The 21,522-nt window shown below is 35.5% G+C and overlaps 1 long non-coding RNA gene across 1 annotated transcript in view; it reads right to left on the reverse strand.

Moving 5' to 3' along the window:
* Nucleotides 1–1,748: 1,748 nt before the first annotated feature.
* Nucleotides 1,749–21,522, reverse strand: part of LOC134732480 (uncharacterized) — a 73,921-nt gene continuing 54,147 nt past the window's right edge. The window contains exon 7 of the long non-coding RNA XR_010115700.1: nt 1,749–2,615. This is a non-coding gene — a long non-coding RNA (uncharacterized lncRNA). The remainder of the gene's footprint in view (nt 2,616–21,522) is intronic.

Raw genomic sequence — 21,522 nt, forward strand, 5'->3', positions numbered from 1 at the left:
TGTTTTTGTTTTTTTTTTTTTTCTGATGAATGTATTAGGCCATTTCCTGAGACGTGAATTTACAACCGGATCAGTTACCTCTATGGAACTTTATTTTTTCTCTCTTTTCTTTTGTTGATAATTGATCGTAATAAACTTCATAAGCCCTAAAATTGTTGACTTCCCAGTTTGATTATTAGTTAGGGAGCTTCCTGCCCTATCCCAGTAACAGGTGAGGTGTGAGGTGTTGTAACTAAGGCAACTATTCCCTTCTGATCCTATTGGTGGGCATCTGTTTCTAGTTGTAACTGGCCAAACATCCCCTTTGCAGGAAAACTAATAACATCTTAACATATGGTCTTGAATGTGAGCCGCCAAATGACCTTGCATGGAGATTAATTGAAGGTGTTAATGGCATAGTTCCCAGCCAGGAATGTCAAAATACTGGCTTGGCCTTCTATGTACATGTTTTAAGAGGATTTGCTATTGATACTGAACTGGATTAACTTCAAATATAAAGAAAAATACTATAACTTCAGCAACCACCTGTGAAGCAAGTTTCTGTAGCAAAGAAATCCGGATTAGTGCTCCAAGCATGGTGCAGGATAATGAATATGACATCCTTTTGGACTCCCTTGAAAAAATTCCCAGGATACAATCTTCTTAAGTGGGGGTAATATAGGGAGCAAAATTCTGTTGAGGGTAAAAAATCTATTGTATGACCTTCTCCAAGACTCTGCTGGAAAATGCCATTAGAGATTAGAGTTGATTTATGGGTATTCTCTCCTACTGCCCCCTTCTCTCCCACCTCACCCAGACAGGAGGAATAGGCCAAAGACCAGTGAAAAGAATTGTACTTTAAATTGCATTTCCTCAAATATTTACATAGAAATATGTTCAACTTTTAGGAAGCTGATTCAAGGTTAGTTATCATAATTATCTCATGACTTAATCCTGGTATAATCTCCCATTCTCTGATGGGTTCCTTTTTTTAAAAATTTCTATTTTACTACCCTAGTGCTTGAGCTCTTTTGCATGTGTGTATGTTTATTATAATTCACCTTAAGGCTGCTTGTGGGATATAGATTATAAAGACATAAAAATAAATATGGAATAATCTCCTTTCACGCATATATTTGCAAACCCATAAACTCTAAGGAAGAGTGAATTAGATTTTTAAAACATTGAAAATTATGTTTACTGAACCTTTCTTTCCCCAGTTTATACAGCTATTTTGGCCAAAGGGGCCATATAAATATGTCAACTGCTGCCGGCACAACTGACTAGAAAGTAAAAATTATTAATTCAAATATAGCACCACCAATCCAATAATGACTTAGAGAAGAGATCCTTAAAATTACAATTTCATATCATTTTTAGGAACTACTCAGTGTCTAGTTCGTTGAGTATTACTCTTTGTTCTTGCAACATTGCCTACACAAAAATCTCAGTCTTCTATATTATTATATAATATTTGTGTATATTTTCATTTGTCCTGACAAACTGTGAGCCTCCTGAGGGTAGACCTGTGTTTTATTTATCTTTTTAATACCCAGTGTTTTCTGCAATGACTGACACAAAATAGTTCTCAGTTGCTTTGGGTTTTTTAAATAAATAATTCTGTGAGGTATGCAAATGAGATCTCAGCTACCATCCTGGCTACAAGGAGGTTTTGTGGTATCAGTACTTACTTACCTGGGCAAGAAGAATGAAATTAACCCATAGTGTCAATACCCACATTACACATTTGATTTTGCAAACTCACTGAAGCCAGCTAAGTAGTTTTCTTTAGGCCATCCAATAGCATACATTTGTGCTTATTGAGAAACATTTTGTAGCATATGAAAAAACTCTAAAAGCTTAATTATTCTTAGAAACTTAGCACATTTTGTGCTCATGTACTTGTGCCAACAAGATTCCACATGTGCATTTTAATTTTCCCCTAAATAAAATTCTCCAAATTCTTTTTTTAAGAAAATCTTAACTCATTGTGTTCAGCTGAAAGGAGTAGAAAACGAAGTGGGCCAGCTTTATCTAATTTTCCAAATTGAATAAAATGAAAAACAAATAAAGGGATGATGAAAAGCAAGGTATGTCTGATTCCCTTGGCTTTCCTGTTGGTCAAGCCACTCAGGTCATTCAGTTGGGCCCCCTGTAATTCTTTGCACATTTGAATTTCAACATCAGGCAGAATGGCAGCCATTCACTGGGCAACCCAGGGCAAAGGGAACCATGCAAACCATAAAATGAAGGAATGCTGACTCCAGCTATCATTGGAATGCCAGGCTTAGGTATCTGGGAGCTGTGAAACCCATATAGAGTTATAAAGCGATTATGTGGCCCTGGATATTGCAAATACGCTATACACTGTTTTCCCTCACTAAAATGAGGCCATGGATAGATACCTCAGTGGAAAAAGCAATTAGTAGTAGGAAATGAAGTTCCTTACTTTTCTTTCCCCATTTTCTCCCTCCCAATCCTTTCAAATCTCCCTTGGGTCCAATTTGGGAATTCTTGCAAAGGCTAAAGTCCAGCAGCTTAACAGCTATTAAACACGGTCGTAAAGTGAAGATGCAGCCTGTGAGTTGGGCTCTCGGCAGCGTCAGAGGAATAAGGCAAACGGCACAACTCTTTTGCTGAAAGGAAATAAAGAAAGAGATGAAGGGAGGGGATGTGGATAAACCAGATTGGGAGTTTCAGATGGCAACCCATGGAGCATACTAACCCACTTTGGTATTGCTATTTAGTACCTGTGAAGTCTACCATTATGCATTATTAAATTCATGTATTATTGAATCACGAATCCTTGTTCCCTGATAAGAAATGGAGATGATTTCTTAGTTTAAATTAAAGCCCTGCCTCCTTATTTGAATAAAACTGCATTACTGGATGCCTAGCATGCTAATCAGAAAACTCCATTAAGCAGGTAGGACTGTACGAATTAAAAAATAATGAAACAAGACTTTTCAGCCAGACATTGTTCCCTCGCCTGCTTTTCATGACAGCGGATTTCCTACTTGGAGTTGATAAGACAACGGCAAATGAAGATAACAACATGAGAGGGAAATCATTCACTCTAATGGGCTCCACCTGTGCAGACTTCAGCTCATTTACATGGCTGCAGAAAAATTAGAAATCATGCGGCAATTAGTCTGTTCTAGATTATGCAGTGTGTCAACTGATACCACTCAGGAGAGCACTAGCGCTAAAATGGTTTCAGAAGATAAATCTACTCTCCTGTACAAACAGTTTTAATTACCTGGAAAACGGCATTGCCTATTGAGAAATCTCCATTGTGAACCTGGGCTGCTCTCTTGCTATTGGAATCAGATGTTGGGAAATTCCAGTGTTTATGTAATTGACTCATATAGTATTTGATGACTTGTTGAAACTGAAATTGGGCCTCTTGGTCCGGTCCCCAGTTGTTCATCAAAGGCCTTTTTTTTTTTTTGAGACAGAGTCTTGCTCTGTCACCCAGGCTGGAGTGCAGTGGCGTGATCTCAGTTCACTGTAACCTCTGCCTCCCAGGTTCAAGCCATTCTCCTGCCTCAGCCTCCTGAGCAGCTAGGACTACAGGCGTGCACCACCACACCCAGCTAACTTTTTGTATTTTTAGTAGAGACAGGGTTTCACCATGTTAGCCAGGATGGTCTCTATCTCTTGACCTCATGATCCGCCTGCCTTGGCCTCCCAAAGTGCTGGGATTACAGGTGTGAGCCACCGCACCTGGCCCAAAGGCCTCTTTTAATGTCTACTTCAGAGTTGGTCCAGAAAATGTAGGAGAGGATTAGTTTTTTTTTCGGCCCTTCTGCTTATAGGTAGTCTTTGCATCGTCAGCCTTAGTTCTCAAGGGTCTACAGAAATCTGAGCAATTATCATAAATTAGTTTCAAATATGAACCTTGAGTCAGCAGATCAAACAACTACAAACATCTTATGAATAAAATGTTAAGAACATAAAGGTTTTGGTTTCTCACTTAAGACATTGAGATAGTATTTTTCTTTTTTTTGAGACAGAATCTCGCTCTGTCACCCAAGTTGGAGTACAGTGGTGAGACAGTATTTTTCTATTTATTCTGGCCTTAAAGTATATGTATCACTTTCTTAAAAAAGTGTACCTAGAGAAGTAATGTTCATAAAAATCTAGTTTTTGCATATATGTATAAAGGATTATTTAAAGGTTTTGCTTTGGGTTGCTTATAGAAGTGCTTATGTATTCACACCCACTTTATTTCATCATTGTTATTTTTCGGCGGGTAATTGTTTTATTGGATTTGGGGGTAATGCAATGAAGTCAGGGTTAATGGATCAATTTACAGCAGAAGCAATAGTTGAGGAGGGGTATCCTATAAGACAAAGCTTTGGTCCCTGGGTATGAATTACCTCCTGGGGTGTTGGTGGAATGTCTGTCTTCTGCCTGTATCTTTAAGGATGAGAGGCTCAAGGACTCCTTCAAGAAACAGCAGGCCAGGCCGGGTGCGGTGGCTCACACCTGTAACCCCAGCACTTTGGGAGGCTGAGGCGGGCGGATCACAAGGTCAGGAGATCGAGACCATCCTGGCTAACATGGTGAAACCCCGTCTCTACTAAAAATACAAAAAATTAGCCAGGCATGGTGGCGGGCGCCTGTAGTCCCAGCTACTCGGGAGGCTGAGGCAGGAGAATGGCGTGAACCTGGCAGGCAGAATGTGCAGTGAGCCGAGATCGTGCCACTGCACTCCAACCTGGGCAACAGAGTGAGACTCCATCTCAAAAAAAAAAAAAAAAAAAAAAAAAAAAAAAAAAAAAAACAAGCAGGCCAGCACTTAGGATTATCTGCAGCGATATTTATAGCACATTTCATAATATCAAAGGGCCTCTAGTTTCCTCTGCTAACCTTCATCTTCATTTCCTCAGTCACTTCAGTGAAGGCACTTATAGTGACTTCAAAATTTGCATTTAATGCCCAGAATGACAACCTGCCTTTGTTTCTTTGTTATGGGCCCAGTGCCAATATCTGCATGCCTTTATCTGCCACAAAAGATCAAAAGGTGTGCAAAATACAACAAATGGCAGAGGGAATACAGCAGATAAAGCCACACCTCTGCAAAATACCCTTGATTTGGTGAGTACTTAGAGCAGGAGTTAGCTGAGGGAGTTTGCAGTATGGTGCCCAGAGTATAAGATATAATCCACCACACAAGATTCCATTGACTAACAGCATAGTAGAGCACTCAGAACATGGGACAAAATTAACATCTGAACAGTGTCCCATTCGCTGTAAGCCCAAGGAGGCTCAGTCCTTCATCTTGTTCTCTATCTCTGCTCACCCCCTGGTGATCTCTTTCTGAAATATAACTTTAAATACCAGAAAGTGCTGGATACTTGGAAATGTTACATCTCCAGCCCAGACCTCTCCCCTGAACTCCAGATTCATATATCAGATTCAACTGCCTACTTGACATCTCCTCTTGAAAGTTTAAGAAACATAACAGACTTTCATGAAACTCCTGACTTCCCCATATAAGCATGCCTTCCCTATCTCAAAAAGGTAGCAATTCCATTCTTTCAGTCACTCAGTCCTCTCTTTTTCTCATCCCACCTCTGACTGAGAAGGAAATCCTGTTGGCTATTACCTTCAAAGTATATCCACAATCTGGCCACTTCTTACCACTTACACTGCAACTCCCCTGATCCAAGCCCCCATCATCTCTCACCTCAATGATTCTCATGGTCTCTAAGTGACCTCCTCAACTTTGCTCTTGGCACCTACTGTCCATGATTATCACATTAGCCAGAGTCTGTTATGCCAGACCTTCAACAGTGGCTTCTTCGTCTTTCAGATGGAAAGCCCAGATCCTCACAATGACCAGAAGACCTCAGTGATCTCCCACCCACACCTTACCTCTTTGACACCATCTCATAGTCACCTCTACCCTGCTCATTCTGCTCTAGCTACATTGGACTTCTGAATGTGTTTTTAAAAACATGTTAGGCATGCTCTACCTTGGGAATTTTTTTCTGTTTATTGTGTCCTATGCATGAATGATTCTTCCTCCAGATATCTGCGTGGCTAACTCACTCATCTCCCTTAAGTCTTTGTTTAAATGGCAACTTCTCAATGAGCTTTTCACAGACCACATTATTTGAAATTTGAACACTCACCATGATAACCCCTATTCGTTTCTCTGCTTTCTTTTTCTCCATAGCACTTACTTTACATGAAATTATAACTTTACTTAATGATTTACTGTCAATGTCTTCCTGCTAAAAAGTAAACAGAGTGAAGATAGAGATTCTTTTCAGTTTTCCACTGCTATAACCTCAGTGCCTAGAATAGTGCCTAGAATGTAGAAGACATTTTTTAAAAGAAAGAGAAAAACATTTACATATCTTTTTATTCACATAATATTTAGGAAAGAAAGATACGTATGACAGGTCAGTGCTGTGCAAGGCAGTTTATGTGTAACGCTAACAGCTGTGACAAACATCTCCAAATCCCAATGCCTTCATGCAAAAGTTTATTTCTCATTTGTACCGAAGTCCATTGTAGATGGCTCCTGGTTGTGCATGTCTTCTGGATGTCTCTCCTACAAGTAGTAACTCAGAGATCTAAACTATTTATATGTATCTTTATCTATGTCCTCAGAATATTTGACTTATACCAAACAGGAGACAGAGGCAGATAGAGAGTGATTTCATGAAGTTTTACATAGAATACCTGTATTGCATGGGGCAGGCTTGTAAGTGGCATACATATTTTTGCTCATCTTTCTTTGACCAAAACTCAGGTACATGGTCTCATTTTGATACAAAGATGGTGGGAAGGGGGCTGGAAAATATAGCTTAACCATGTGCCCCCTTCCCACCATATAGCTTAACTATGAGAAAGTAGAACTAGATGGTGAACATTAGCAGTCTTTATGACATATTACTAGATGATATAAATTGATAAGATAAACATCATATCCCTTATAGGCCCTGAATAGGTTACTCATAGAAGAGAAAATAGAAAAGTTAATGAACATATAAAGGGATTGTATAACCTCAATATTTCAAATAAAAATGAAAATTTTAATGAGACAACATTTTAGGAAGTTCTTTTCTAGTTTGCTGAGTGTCTATTATGAATGGTTGTTAAAGGTTGTCAAATGTTTTCTTGTCCGCCTTTATTGTGGTAATATTTTCTTCTTTAGTTTGCTAATATTATTAATTACATTAATTAACTTTTGAATGTTAAAACAACCTTGCATTCTTGGGATAAAGTACAGTTGGTCATAATGTATTAGACTTTTTTCGTACATGGTTGAATTCAATTTATGAATGCTTTGTTAAGGATCTTTTTGTTCATGATCATGAACAATATTGGTCTGTGATTTTCTTTTACTGTAATGTCTTCATTAGGTTTTGGCATCAGGGAAATTGAGAAGTATTCCCTCATTGTCCATTTCTCGTCTACTTTCAAAAAGAAAGTGTTTCAAAAAGAAAGTGTGTACATCTGGTATTATTTCTTCCTTAAAAGTTTGACAGAATTCAGTGGAGCCATCTAAACTGAGTTTTCTTTGTGGTAGAATTTTTAGTAACAATTTCAATTTATTAAATAGACAGGGAAATTCAGATTTTTTACTTCCTTCTGTGTAAGTTTTGATACATTGTGTCTTTCTTTTCAAGGAATTTGTCTATTTCATCTAAGTTCTGGAATTTATTGGCATAAAATTGTTCATAATATTCCCATATTACCATTTCAATGTGAAATATCATCTTAAAAGTCCATGTTAGTGAATTGAATATGCAATGGGATTTATATTTTCATGTACTGCTGATGAGAGAGTAAATTTGAACAACCTTCTGGAATGCAATTTAACAATGTGTACCAAATGGCTTTTAAGTATTTGTACTCTATAAAAAGACGCACAAAACTTGTTAAGATAAAAAAACTTTATCAAACATATAGTTGTACTATATGATTAAATTCTGACAAATGTATGTATATTTACACTTTTGGAGTATACATATTTGATGTGCATATGATGTGTAGGTATTTCATACGTGACTATTTCATGCTTTTTCATCTCTTCTCAAATGTCTAACACTGTTTCTCTCTCCCTCCTCCCACCTGATAAATTTATTTCTTCTTTCTCCAAATGTGATGGTTAATTTTACATATCAAGTTGACTAGGCTACGAGATGTCCAGATAGCTGGTAAAACATTAATTCTGGGCACGTCCATGAAGGTGTTTCCAGAAGAGATTAGCATTTGAATCAGTGGACTGAGTAAAGAAGCTTGGCCCTCCCCAACATGGACAGTCATCGTCTAGTTCCTTGAGGTCTCAAACAGAATGAAAAAGAAGAGGGAGGAGGAATTCTCTCTCTCTCTTTTTAAGCAGGGATATCCATTTTTTCCCGCCCTAGGACATTGGAGCTCCTGGTTCGTGGGCCTTCAGCCTCAGACTGAATCATACCCACTGGCTTTCCTGGTTCTACAGCTTAGAGATGTCGCTTCTCAGCCTCCAAAATCATGTGTGCCAATCCCCATAATAAATCTCTTTTTATTTATATATACACATATATCTTCTATTGGTTCTGCTTCTCTGGAGAACCCTGACTAATACACTAATGAAAAATAAAAGTAATCAGAAAAGAATTCCCTGAAAGAACTAACATCAAATCCACCATTTATTTGCATTGATACTCCCATTCTCTGCTTCTCTTCCACTGCACTGCAAGAAGTTGCCCCCTCCTGTCTTTTGTCAAGCTCTCTTTGTATATGGAATCTCATTCCTCCTCAGCCTTTCACAGTTATCAACGTTGAAGTTATCCCCTTCTCTCCTACATCATACATTTTCCTCTTTTTACCAGATTATTATGATTAGCTCACAAACATTCTACGTTATATCCCAACTTAAAATTAATCTCCCCACATCTCCCTCAATGTACCATCCTAATTATCTGATTCTCTTTAGGGCAAAACACCCCAGCAGTCGTCTATACTAGGCTGCTGTCATGAACATCCCACTGAAATGGTTCTTGCCAAATCCAATGGTCGGGACTTATTCCTCCTGTTACTCCACCTCTAAAAGCATTTTAGAATACAAAGCAGTAGGCCACTCCCTCCTTCTTGAAACATTTTTACAATTGACTTCCAATATACTATACCTCTTTCTTTTCCTTTTATCATACTGGCTACAACTTCTTAATTTCTCTGTTCTTCATTTTATACACTCTAAAATTTGGAGAGTATCAGAGTTTACTCCTTGGTCCTCTTGGCCATGTCACTTCCTGAGTGAGCTCATTTACTCACTAGTCATAGGTTTGAATACCATCTCTACACTGATAATTTACAAGTTTACCTCTGTAACACAAGCCTTTCTCTCTGAAGCCCCAGAGAGCTCTCCTGAGTTCAACAGCTTCATCTGGGCCTCGAACACAACTTGTCCAAGGAGAACACTAGATGTTCTACTCTAAGATGCCCTTCTCCCAGTCTTTGCCATCTTAGTAACTACTTTCATTACACCTTTAGCTTCTCTGCACCAAAACCATGGAGTCATCTCCTTTTCCACACACCCCACATCCATCTAACAGTGAGTCCTGTCAACTCCACCTTCAAAATAGATGCTGGATTTGACCAGTTTGGCACCTCATCCACATCATTAATTGCAGTTTAACTAATGCAGTTCATCTTTTGCTCAGACTACAGTGATGTCATCTAACTCATTGTTATCCGAATTACAGATAAAATTATCTTTCTGTGGTTAGGTTGTACCCATTGTTAAAATCAGCATCCACTTACTTTGGAGGAAGTGGAGAAAAGTACGCATTTTAGGGAAGAACCAATTGTAAAATACACCCCTATTTTTTGAACTCTGGAAAATGTTATTCTTACAATTAAATAAATTTCAAATATTTATACACTAAAATTTTATTAGTAGATATTTCCCATTGCTATTTTCTTGTTGCACAGCTATAGTTTTTTAAGCTTTGCACAGAATAAAGCAATGTTACATTTGTCAAAAGGGGAAAATAAGTTATTTTAAAAATTTTATTACTTTAATACACTGATATTTTTTGTAAATCTAATTTAAGGAAATAATTATAAATATGGACACAGGTATGCATATATAAATAATAATCAGAACTATTATGTTAATTTATAATATTTTAACCTTAAATGGTTCTGTTTTATCAATTTCAATTTCTGATTGTTCATTGTTAGTGTATAAAAACACTAATTGATTTATTATACATTGATTTTGTATCCTGTGACCTTTGTACACTTACTTATTAGTTATAGAGCATTTTTATAGATTTTTTAGAATTTTCTACATTGATTACCATGTTGTTTACAGATAAAGATAATTTCACTTCTTTGTCTCCAACCTGTGTACCTTTCAATTAATTTTCTTTCCTTATTGCACTAACTAGAACCTCTATTATACACATAAATAAAGTTATGACAAAGAAATAGGTGTCTTGTTCCCAATCTGAGGGAGCAAGCTATCAGTTTTTTTGCCATAAAGCATGATGCTAGCTGTAGATTTCTTTTTTCGGTAGGTGTTCTTTATCATGCTTAAGAAGTTTCCTTCTGTGTGTATTTTGCTGAGAGACCTTATCATGAATAGACATTGAATGCTGTTAAATGCTTTTTCTGTATTGCTTGTGATAATAGTTTTTTAAAAATTCAATAGTTTGTTGATATGGTGAATTACATTAATTGATTGATTGTCAAATATGGAACCAGTTTTGCAAATTAGTCACCATGTTTTATCCTCCTTTACATATTGCCGAATATAATTTTTTAGTTTATTAACAATTTTGCCACTATGTCCCTGAGGCATATTGGTCTATAGATTTCTTTTCTCTGTCTGACTTACTACTTGAGTAATTTTGGTCCTATGAAATGAGTTGGAAAACATTTTCTCCACTTCTGTCTCTGAAAATCTTTGTAGAAGATGGTACTATTTATTCCTTCAATGTTGGTAGAATTCAGAGAAGCCAGTTGGGCTTTTTTCTTTCTCAGAAAGCTTTTAATTGTGACTTCAATTCCCTTGTAACAGATTTAGGAATATTAGGATATCTCTCTTCTTGAGTGAGTTTTGGAAGTTTGTATCTTTCAAAGACTTTTTTCTACTTCATCTAAGATATCAATTTACAGGCATAGTTGCTCATAATATTTCCCTTTTATCCTTTTAATGTCTATAATAATGTGATATCTATAATAATGTCCTATCTTTTATTCCTGATATTGGTTGGTTTGTATTATCTCTTTCTTGGTTAGTCGGGCTAAAGATTGATCAATATTATTAACATTTTCAAAAATAATTTTTTTGTTGTATTGATTTTATTGATTTTTTTATTGGTTTTCAAATTTTAAAAATATCACTGATTTCTGTTTATCTTCTTATTTTTCTTCCTTCTACTTGCTTTAGTTTTAATTTGCTTTTATTTGTCTAGATTCTTAAGATCAAGAATTGGATGTCTGATTTGAGATCTTTGTTCTTTTCTAATATAAGCATTTAATGCTGTCAATTTCTTTCTGCTTTAACTCCATCCCACGCATTTTGATATGATGTCATTTTTATTCATTAAAAATCATTTCTAATTTATTTCTTTTTTGGCATATGGACTATTTAGAATGATGTTACATAATTTTCAAACATTTGGGGGTTTTCCACATATTTTTACGCAATCCAGGTTGTGGTCACAAAATGTATTTTGTGTAATTTCATTTCTCTTAAACTTATTGAGACTTGTTTTATGACCCAAAATATGGTCTACTTTAGTGAACATTCTAGTTGCACTTGAGGAGAATCTATAATCTGCTGTTGCTGGATGAATTATTCTGTAGATATCAATTAGGTCAAATTGGTTGATAGTGCTGTTCACATCTCCTGAATGTCTACTGATATTCTGTCTACCTGTTTTATCAGTAACTGAGAAAGAAGTGTTTAAATCTCCAAATGTAATTGTGGATTTGTATATTTCTCTTTTCAATTCTTTTGGTTTTTCTTTATGTGTTTTAATGTTATTACATACAATCACATTTAGGTTTTTAAACATCTTTATAAGCTAATCTTTTAATCAATATGAAATATCCCTCTTTTCCTCTTTTAAAGTCTAATCTATCTGATATTAGTTTAGCCATGATAGCTTGCTTATGTTTAGTTTTCAGTAGATATGACTTTTTCTATTTATTTATTTTCAACCTTTGCATTTGTATTTAAAGTACATTTTTGTAGCAGTGTGTAGTTGGTTCTTGTCTTTTCATACAAACTGACAATCACAGCCTATTAGCTAATGTATCTAGATGGTTTATATTTAATGTAGATATTGATATGTTGCATCAAAATATATCATCTTATTATTCTTTTTCTATTTGTCCCATCAATTCTGCTGTTTTATCTTTTCCTGAATTCTTTTAAATTAATTGACCTTTTAAATAATTTTATGTTATCTGTAGTATTGGTTAATTATCTATACTTCTGTTTTTTGTTTCATGGGTTGTTCTAGCTGTTATATACCTTTAACTCATCACCTTCTACCTTCAAGTAATATTATACTTCAAGTAGAGTGTAAGAATTTTACACAATGTATTCTCACTTCTGCTTTCCTTTCATTTGTGTTAATGTTTTCATACCTTTTTTCTGTACATAGCTACAAGCCCTTAATACATGGTTATCCATTTTGCTTTAAACAGTCATATATTATCTTTTAAAGAGTATTTGCTTTTAAAGAGTTTCAAATTTTTGGAAAATAACTTTTAGATTTACTGACATATTTACCATTTCTAGAGCTCTTTATTTCTTTGTGTAGACCAAAATTTCTGTCTAGTGTCCTTTTACTTTTTCATGAAGAACTTCCTTTAACATTTCTTATAGTGCAGATCTGCTGGCAAAACTGTTTAAACTCTGTTTTTTATTCAATTGTGAAAGATATTTTTACGGGGTAAACAATTCTAGATTGACAGTTCCTTCTTGTACCTTATCACGTCTTATATTGTCTTCTGACTTCCTTGTTTTTTATGAGAAGTCTGCTACCATTCTTTTTGTTGTTCTTCTTCTCTGTACATATTGTATCTTTTATTTCTGGCTATTTTCAGGATGTCTTCTTTGTCACAGGTTATAGAAATTTTATTAGGAAGTACATTGACATAGTTTTCTTTATATTTATTCTGAATGGAATAGAAATATTTGCTAGCTTCTGTATCTATGGGTTTATAGATTTCATCATAGTTGAAAATTTTTAGCCACTATGTCTTTTAATTAGCCACTATGTCTTTTAATTTTTTTCTGTATATACATTTTCTCTCTTTCCAGGACTTCAATTACATTTAGACCACTCAATAGTTTTCTACCTGTCACTGGAACCCTGTTCATTACTTTTATTCCTTTTTGCTCCCATTTCTTTATTTTGAATAGTTAAAGATGGACTCGAGTTCACTGCTCTTTTCTTCTGCAGTGTCTAATTTGCTGTACATTCTATCCAGTGTAGTTATCATTGTAAATATTTTAACATTCATCTATAGAGGTTTTATTTGCATCTTGTTTATGTTATTTATATCTTCCATTTCTTTCCGCATCATGGTCATATTTCTCTCTACTTCCTTAAATATACATTATACGTATGTATCTGTGTGTGTGTGTGTGTGTGTGTGTGTGTGTATGTGTATGTGTGTTTGAGACAGGTTCTAGCTCTGTCACCCAGGCTGGTGCACGGCAGCACAATTTCGGCTCACTGCAGCTTTGACCTCCTGGGCTGAAGCAATCCTCCTCTCTAGCCTCCGAAGTAGCTGAGACCACAGGTATCCACCATCATGCTGGGCTAATTTTTGTATTTTTTGTAGAGACAAGGTTTCACCATGTTGCCCAGGCTGGTCTTGAAGTCTTGAGCTCAAGCAGTCCACCTGCCTCAGCCTCCCAAAGTGCTGGGATTACAGGCATGAGCCACCATGTCTGGCCCATGCTTTTTTTTAAATAGCTGTTTAAAAGTTCTTGTTGGCTACTTCTACCACCTGTATTACTACTGGATCTGTTTATATTTATGGATTTTTTTTCTGGTTACAGATCACATTTTTGTGCCTTTTTTTTTTTTTTTTGAGACAGAATCTCGCTCTGTCACCCAGGCTGGAGTGCAGTGGCGCGATCTTGGCTCACTGCAAGCTCTGCCTCCCAGGTTCACATCATTCTCCTGCCTCAGCCTCCCGAATAGCTGGGACTACAGGCACCTGCCACCACGCCCGGCTAATTTTTTTGTATTTTTAATAGAGACAGGGTTTCACCGTGTTAGCCAGGATGGTCTCGATCTCCTGACCTCGTGATCCGCCCGCCTCAGCCTCCCTGTGCTTCTTTTTCTACCTGGTAAGTTTTTAAGTGCACATTTTGACAAGTTTTGAAAAATGTATACAGCAATGTTGTCTATCAACTCAATTGTGATAATCTCTTCTTTACCCCCAAAAGTTTTCTAGTATCCTCTGCATTCAACCCATTTCCTCAACCCTCAGGCCCTGGAAATCACTGTCATGACCTTTATTACTATGGTTTTGCTTTTCCTGGAATTTCATATAAATGAAATCATACAGTATGTAGACTTTTGTGTCTGGCTACTTCATTTATCACAATGTTTTTGAGATTTGCCCATTGTTGCTTATATCAATACTGTGTTTCTTTTCATTGCGGAGTACTAGTCCATTGTATGGATATACCGCCTTCTGTTTATCCATTTACTATGTCAATGGATGTTTGGGTCTTTTTATCCCCCATTTTTGTGCTATCATGACTAAAGCTCATTGATTATTTGAGTACATGTATTTGTGTGGACATATGTTTAAATTTCTCTTGGGTAAATACATACTAGGTAAGTTTTTGTTGGTTCCAAACATTGTGCATTTTACATTGTTAGTTGCTTCATTCTGTTGACTTCTTTTAGATAATGTTGGGTTTTCTTCTTGTGTGCAGTTAATTGAAATCTGTTGGGTTATTTTGAGGCTCGCCTCAAAATTTTAATAAGGCATATCCAAAGCACTCTTTAGTCTCAGGTTAATTTAACTGTATTACTAGAGCAATAGCCTGTTGAGGAGTCTACCCAATACTCTGTGTATTTTGAGATTTTTCCATCCTTCAGTTAGATACACAAACTATTCCTAGCTCTGTCAAAGCTTTGGAGACAGTCTTATTTACAATTTCTAGTGACTCCCCTGGCCTCACACTTAGTCCCTTCTCATACGTGTACAGGTCAAGAGTCTGCAAAAGACCTGTGGGAAACTCTCTCGCGTGCGCACGCTCTCTCTTGCTCTCTCATTCCCTGTCCCTTTTCCTCTCTCTCTGTGCAACTCTCTTGTCTTCAGTATTCTGAACTGCAAATTCCAGACACCTTAGCCTCCCCAAACTATGATTTCTGGTCTCTTCAACTCAGTAAGACTAATGGGCTCTGTTTGAATTTCACCTCCCTATAGTTGTGTCTGAAACTTACCTCATGGGAAGGCTATGTTTGTTTCTGTTTGTTTCTCTTCTCTCAGAGAGCAGAAGTATGTGCTGCTCATTTTCTAATATCTGAAAAACCCATCTTTTATATACTTTGTCTTATTTTACTAGTTCTTTAAAGTAAGAAGGGGAACTACAATTCTTCTTACTCTATTTTGACTGAGTGTAGGAGATACTGTTTTTTGTTTTTTGAGAGTTTTAATTAAAAATAACCATGAGGCTGGGTGCGGTGATTGACGCCTGTAATCCCAGCACTTTGGGAGGCTGAGGTGGGTGGATCACGAGGACAGGAGTTCAAGACCAGCCTGGCCAGCATGGTGAAACCCTGTCTCTACTAAAAATACAAAAAATTAGCCAGGCATGGTGGCGCATGCCTGTAGTCCCAGCTACTCGGGAGGCTGAGGCAGGAGAATCGCTTGAACCTGGGAGGCAGAGGTTACAGTGTGCCGAGATTACACCTCTGCACTCCAGCCTGCGTGACAGAGTGAGACTTCATCAAAAAACAAAACAAAACAAAACAAAAAAAGAATATGGTGTCAAACTTTAGTAAATGCATTTAAAAAATAAGCATGCATGTTTTCTTATAATTAATTGATATATTACATTGATAGTTTTTTAAATGCTAAACCATTGTCTATTTGTGAAATGAACTTACTTGATCACAATGAATTATTTTTAATGCATGCTTGGATTTAATTGACTAATATTTTTGATAAAATTTTCACATATAGTTTCAAGTAATGCTTTCATAATATTCTTGTGAAACTAAGATTATAGATTACACTAACACCTAAAACAAGTTGGGCAGTTTTTCTTCCCTCCTTGTTTTGTGAAACAATATTTTAAAAATGAGAGCTGTCTTTGCTTGATGACTTATGATATAGAACAAAAAAAAAAGAGAGTGACCTGTTTCCCAAAAATTTGGAAGAAATTTTCTTTACAGGTATTTATGCTTAGAACAACTTTGGGAATTATAAATCTCTAATTACTATTTTAATTTATTTTGTGGCTATATATCTATATATAGGTTCCTCTTTTTTTGCTCCAATTTTTATATTTTGTGTTTTTCATGAATTGCATAAACTGGATTTTCTATCTTCCTAAGTTAAATGGTTATCTCATTTGTTCTTATTTTTTCTTGGAATTCTACAAAGATGTTTAAAGCTATGCATTTTATTTCAAATACTAGTTAATTATGACCCTTAATGTGTATGTATTGTATTCATATTTATTCAGTTTTAAGTATTCCACAATTTTCCTTATGATTATCTATTTTTCTCAAAGGCTTTTCAGATGTATGTGTTCTATTTTCCAGGTATATGATATTTGTTTTAAAAATACCTTTTTGTTATTCATTATTGATTCCTGAATATAGTAGATTGTGAATTTAGAAGATAACCACTATGATGTTAATCTTGTGGTATTGATTGAGGTTTGTGTGTTTGTATGTGCCTTAGCATTTGGCCGATTTTTGTAGAGATTCTGTTTAGTGAATGTTTCATGTGACCATTCCACAAAGAGAATGTGATTTCACTATGCATTTTGTATAAAGATATACATATAGAAATAGATACAGACATGAAGTTTGAATTTATTGGATCATGTTATTACTATTTTTAATATCTTTAGTTATCTTTAATATGCTTGATGTAGATCCATCTAAGAATGATGAGTTTAAAAATCTCTAAGTACTATTGAATCTAATTCTTATACAGTTCTGTCTCTTACCATTTGTATAAACAAATACATATTTCGTTTGATACACATACACTACTTGTTGATATCTTTTGAAGTACTATAGCATCTCTTTTTGATATTTCCTGAGAATTATTTTGTCCTGATATTGTAATTAATATCTTTCTTTTTTCAGAAATGTCAAGTTTTTTTTAGTTTTCATCTTAGTAATAATAAATTCATCATTTAAATAATTAGATATGCCAGGCATGCGATGGCTCATGCTTGTAATCCCAGCACTTTGGGAAGCCGAGGCAGGTGGATCACCTGAGGTCAGGAGTTCAAGACCAGCGTGGCCAACATGGTGAAACCCTGTCTCTAATAAAAATACAAAAAATTAGCTGGGCTTGGTGGCAGATGCCTGTAATCCCAGCTACTTGGGAGGCTGAGGCAGAAGAATCACTTGAACCCAGGAGGCATAGGTTGCAGTGAGCCGAGATCATGCCATTGCACTCCAGCCTGGGCAACAAGAATGAAACTCCATCTCAAAAAAAATTATATAAGTACATGTTTTACTTTTGGATTGCTATTACATTCTTCATTGTCAAATCTTTGTGTAGAGCTTTAGAGTCTCTCTGTGATTTTAGGTTGTTTTGAATTTCTCTCATTATTTTACGTATGTTTCCTTTATTCAAGCTTATGCTTTCTGATGAAAAATATAAACAGAAATTATCATACTTTACAAATGTAAATAGTGAGTGCTACTAAAATTGCCCACAACTTCCTCTTCCTCAATTTTAGGGTCTTCTGAATTTTGGGGAAAGTCATTTCAAGTGGAACTATGAGTAGTTAAATTTTGAGAAAATACTTGGTGAAATACCAACTGAGAAGTTGAATAGATTTGTAAAAGCTTATTTTTTTTATCAAAAATTCTTTTTAAAACTAATAATTCTTAAATGAACAGACTACCTTTGCCAGTGTCTGCTGTTCACCAAGAAATTCCAAACCACATTTCTGAATCAATAGACAGACATTAGTACAGTTAGCTCCCTGTATCCATTGGTTCTGCATTCATGAATTCAACCAACCACAGGTCAAAAATATTCAGAAGAAAACTTCCACAAAGTTCCAAAAAGCAAAACTTGTATTTGTCATGTGCAAAGTACTACACTGAATTCAAATGAATGAAGTGATGTGTAGGCATTTTATTAGGTACTATAAATAATCTAGACATGATTTAAAGCATATGGGAGGATAAGCACATGGGAGGATATACTACATACATATATGTAGTATATGCAAACACTAAATCATTTTATATAAGGGACTCGACCACCACAGAATTTGGTATTGGGGGAGGGGGTCCTGGAACCAATCCCCTATGAATACCAAGGGATGACTATATACTTCATTTTTTTCCCCTGGTTACAATGATTCAACTGTAGCACTAATCCTAATGGGTTCCTCATGTCATAAAAGTATGATATTTCCTAATTAACCACCACATATAAATGAACACATTTATATGTATTCTCCTCCAGTTTTACTTTTTTAAAAAGATGGAACATATATCAATAATATCATAGTATAAACATAATTAAACTTCAAACATGTTTTCTGGGAGTCTGGGGATCTACCTGCCCTGCTCACTGCCACTGACACCTGTGCCTGAGCATGCTATCCAAGGGCCTGAGGACAGGGCTGCCCTGCTTGGCACCACCACCACTGATGCCTGAGGACCAGCCCAGCTGGTATCCCCATTCTCAGCAAAGCCTCACCATAGCCTCTATTAACAACTGCAGTCTAAACTACTGAGTGACTCACAGACATCACTGACACTGATTATGTCCAAAGAAATCTTAGGGAAAATACACTACTGCGCCCATTCAGAATCAAAACCAAAACACCCCATCCAACCAATTCTATAAATACATGTATAGGAAAAAATCTTTTCCTGTGAAAGCCAATCTGTGAAATTAGAAGAAGTAACTATTACACCGGATGCTGAGATATCAACATGAGAACACAAGAAACATGAAAAAAAAAAAAGACAAGGAAACATGATATCTCCAAAGGAACACAATAATTGTCTGGTAATAGAACCCAAAGGAAAGGATATTTATAAAGTGTCTGAAAAAGAATTCAAAATAATGATATTAAAGAAACTCAGTAAGATATAGGAGAACTCAGATAAACAATATAAATCAATCAGGAAAACAATTTGTGATCTGAATGAGAAATTCAACAAAAAGATAAATATCATAAAAAAGAACCAAATAGAAATGTTGGAACTGAAGAATTCAATTAATGAAAGAAGAAATACAACCAAGAGAATCTGCAATAGACTATATCAAGCAGAAGAAAAAAATGTCTGAACTGCGGACAGTTCTTTTAAAATAACAGAAAACCAAATACTGCATGTTCTCACTTATAAGTGGGAACTAAATGATGAGAACTCATGAACACAAAGTAGGGAACAACAGACACTGGGATATACTTGAGGGTGAAGGGTGGATGAGGGGAGAGGAGCAGAACAAATAACTATTGAGTATTAGGCTTAATACCAGAGTGATGAAATAATCTGTACAACAAACCCCTGTGACACAAGTTTACCTGTATAACAAACCTTTTTATGTACCCCCAAACATAAAATAAACGTTTTTTAAAAACCTAGTTAGAACAAAAAGGAGAAAAGAATGAAAAAGAATGAAGAATGCCTACATGACATATGGGACATTATAAAGTGACAAAGGATTCAAATTTTTGGTGTCCCAGAAGATGAAGAGTAAACCAAAGGCTCAGAAAAGCTATGTAATGAAATAATTGCTGGAAAGTTCCCAAGTCTTGCAAGAGATATAGACTTCCAGATAGAGGAAGCTCACAGATCCCCAAATAGATTCAACCCAACATTCTTCTCCAAGGAATGTTATAGTCAAACTGTCAAAAGTCATAGATGAAGGGAGAATTCTAAAAACAGCAAGAGAAAAATGTCAAGTCACATATAAGGGAATCCCCATAAGACTAACAGCAGATTTCTCAGCAGAAACCTTCCAGGCCAGGAGAAAATGGGATGATATATTCAATGTGTTGAAAGAAAGCAAGAAACATATCAATGAAGAATACTATACTCAGCAAATATATCCTTCAAAAATAAAGGAGACATAAAATCTTTTCCAGACACACAGAAACTGAGAGAATTAATCACTACTAGACAGGTCCTACAAGAAATGCTTAAGAGAGTTCTATATCTAAAAGCAAAAAGATGATATCTACTATCATGAAAACACATGAAGGGATAAAACTCACTGGCAGAACAGACACAAAAATGGGAAATAAAAAGAAGCCAAATGTTACTACTAAATAAAAACACCAAACTGCAAAGGTAAACCATACAAGAGGAAGAAATAAATATGGGATTTCCTTAAAACATCCAGAAAACAATTAACAAAATGACAGGAATAAGTCCTTACCTATCAATAATAACTTTGAATGTAAATGGATTAAATTCCCCACTTAAAAGATATAGACTAACTGAATGGATTTTTAAATTTTATTTATTTATTATTATTATTATTATACTTTAAGTTCTAGGGTACATGTGCACAACGTGCAGGTTTGTTACATATGTATACATGCAACTCAGGTAACTAAAAAGGTAAGAACAAACCAAATTTAAAATTAGTAGAAGGAAAAAAATAATAAAAATCAGAGCAGAACTCAATGAAATAGAGACCACAAAAACAATACAAAGGATCAACAAAAGATTGATTTTTGAAAAGATAAACAAAATTGATAAACTGCTATCTAGACTAGCCAAGAAAAAAAGAAGACCCAAATAAATAAAATCAGAAACAAAAATGGAGATACTACAACTGATAATGCAAAAATACAAAGAATCATTAGCTATCATGAACAACTATATGCTAACAGATGAGAAAACCTAGAAAAAGTGGACAAATTCCCAAAAACATACAAGATGCCAAGAATGAACCATGAAAAGATAGAAAAGCTGAATAGACCAATAACTAGTAATGAAAATGAATCAGCAATCAAGTCTCCCAACAAAGGAAAGCCCAAGAGTAAAAGGCTTTACTGCGAAATACTACCAAACTTAAGGAAGAACTAACACTAGTTCTTCTCAAGCTATTCTAAACAACTGAAGAAAAGGAAATTCTTCCCAACTCAAATGAGGCTAACATTACCCTGATACCAAAACCAGACACAACAAAAAAAGAAAACTACAGGCCAATATCTTTGATGAACATAGATGCAAAAATGCTCACTAAAATGCTAGCAAACTGAATCCAACAACACATCAAAAAGATTATACACCATGATCAAGTGGCATTTATCTCAGGGATGCAAGAATGGTTCAATATATGCAAATCAATAAACACAAAACACCACATCAACAA

Source organism: Symphalangus syndactylus, chromosome 14 (assembly GCF_028878055.3).
Source record: "Symphalangus syndactylus isolate Jambi chromosome 14, NHGRI_mSymSyn1-v2.1_pri, whole genome shotgun sequence".
Lineage (NCBI taxonomy): Eukaryota > Metazoa > Chordata > Mammalia > Primates > Hylobatidae > Symphalangus > Symphalangus syndactylus.